The sequence below is a fragment of the Poecilia formosa genome, unplaced genomic scaffold, assembly GCF_000485575.1.
Source record: "Poecilia formosa unplaced genomic scaffold, Poecilia_formosa-5.1.2 Scaffold404, whole genome shotgun sequence".
NCBI classification, from domain to species: domain Eukaryota; kingdom Metazoa; phylum Chordata; class Actinopteri; order Cyprinodontiformes; family Poeciliidae; genus Poecilia; species Poecilia formosa.
The window spans coordinates 380,718-383,185 of record NW_006800343.1 but is presented as its reverse complement, the minus strand read 5'-3'; positions in this window follow the sequence as shown (position 1 = coordinate 383,185).

Sequence of the window (2,468 nt, the reverse complement as noted above, 5' to 3'; positions counted from 1 at the left end):
CAAACACCAGCAGCTAACACACACACACGCTGCTAACACACACACACACTGCTAACACACACACGCTGCTAACACACACACACACTGCTAACACACACACGCTGCTAACACACACACGCTGCTAACACACACACGCTGCTAACACACACACACGCTGCTAACACACACACACGCTGCTAACACACAGCTAACACACACACGGACCAGAAACAGGAAGTGGACTACAGCACAGGGCATTCTGGGTAAATCCAACCAAAGCTAACCTGCTAGCCTAGCGCTAGCAGCAGAAATGGCTCCTGGTCTTTAGCCTAAAGAGAAATCCTCCAGCCGCTAAAATCCTCCATCTTGTTTCCATCTGGTGAAGAAGGAAGTTGCTCTCAGTGTCTTCAGAGGTTTTGTGTCGTTTCCTTCAGTGGTTCTTGGTGCAGCGCCCCCACAGGCCAGGAGGGGAACAGGTTGGTTTGACTCAGAGCAGTTGGAGGTGGAGCAGATGTTGTGGTTCCAGTAGAACCGGGTCGACCGGACTGAAGGAGGAAAACCAGATTTAGTGGCGTCAGTTTATTCCAAATGTAGAAATAAAATGTAAAAATGTTCTTTTCCCTTCGGTTCTGGTTGGACTTTGTGCTGCAGGTGGACTTTAATTAAACCTGGTGCCAGGCTGCGGTTCCAGCCGTGAGGTGAAGTTGGTCTGAGTGGCAGCGGAGTGTCAGCTGCCATGAACTCTGTGACCTTCGGTACCTGCGCCCCAGTGCTGCAGGCGCCTCTGGTCCAATCAGAGCTGCCGGTGACTCACCTTCATTACTGCTGCGGACGGTAATGATGGCTGCAGAGCTCGGACAGCGGCGCGAGGCACAGCCATCACCATGGCGATGAGACAGGAAGTCAGGCGGCGTTGTTTGACAGAGACCTGAAATAATAAGGTGCGAGTGCACAGATTCCGACACACACACAGGAAAACTGACGTCAGATGAGTTTAATGAGCTTCTATGTGGCGGATGAGATGAGCTGGAGTCACAGGGTTCATGCATTCATCTCTTCACTCCTTCATCTCTGAACTGGTTTCATTTCCTGATGCTCTGAGTCTTCAGCTCATTAATGACGTGTTTTTATTAACGGCTGTGATCTGGACCCGTCAGGCTTCCTGTTCCTGAATACCAAATAATAGGAAGTCATTCAGCGAGTCGGCTGTGAAGATGAAGGAGCCCTGCAGGACGAAGACGTGACGGCGCGTTCCTGCAGGACGTGACGGCGCGTTCCTGCAGGACGTGACGGCGCGTTCCTGCAGGATGAAGGCGCGTTCCTGCAGGACGAAGACGTGACGGCGCGTTCCTGCAGGACGAAGACGTGACGGCGCGTTCCTGCAGGACGAAGACGTGACGGCGCGTTCCTGCAGGACGAAGGCGCGTTCCTGCAGGACGTGACGGCGGGTTCCTGCAGGACGAAGACGTGACGGCGCGTTCCTCTGAGCGATGCGCCGTCACGCCGTCGCTCAGAGGAACGGAGGAAAACCTCAGATCGACGAAGCTCAGCCAGAACCAGAAATGTCTTCACACCCCGAGTTCATTCACCCTGAACCCAACAGCTGCTGTAACCAGGACTCTCCAGGAGTGGACTTTGACTAGGCCACTCTGAAACATGCATTTTGTCTTTCCATTCAGAGTTCTGCAGTAGATCGTCGTCCTGCTGAATGAACCAAGTGTTACTCAGGTCGGACCTTCTTCTTCCACGTCTGTTTAATGGTGGCTGGTAATCCTTACTGGAGCTTTGCTGCCTCCTGCTGGTGAGGAGTGAGAACCAAACAAAACCTCCAGATGTCTGTTAAAAATTTGTCCTGGGAGTTTTTACTTCCTGAATTCACTATGTCATGATGATGAAATTAAAATTAACGTTCTCTCTGATCGTAGTTTCTCTCTCTGCTGCTCATTTCACCATTTCATCATTAACGATTATTAATGTGACGCTCAGCTGCGATTGGCTGCTTGTTTATCTGGAGAAACGACCAACATGAAACGTGGAAGTAAGGAAAACCAAGCAGAGCTGCTTCCTGTCCGACCGTCCTCCCACTTCCTGTCCGACCGTCCTCCCACTTCCTGTCCCACCGTCCTCCCACTTCCTGTCCCACCGTCCTCCCACTTCCTGTCCCACCGTCCTCCCACTTCCTGTCCCACCGTCCTCCCACTTCCTGTCCGACCGTCCTCCCACTTCCTGTCTCGCTCTGAGGATGGCTGAAGATGGTCTGGGAATAACGGAGAAACTTTCAGAGTCCCCCTGGTGGCTGAACCGACTCACTGACTCTTCAACTTTTAAAGAATCCAAGTACAGAAAGTGATTGACAGTAAAGCTGCTGGGGATTTTCATAATATTCATCATGAAGCAGAAAATGTCATTTACTCCGTTTAGGACCAGTTGGAATCCAAATCGTCAGCAGAGAAAAATGTTTCTGGGTTTCCCTCAAAGCGAAGCGACGA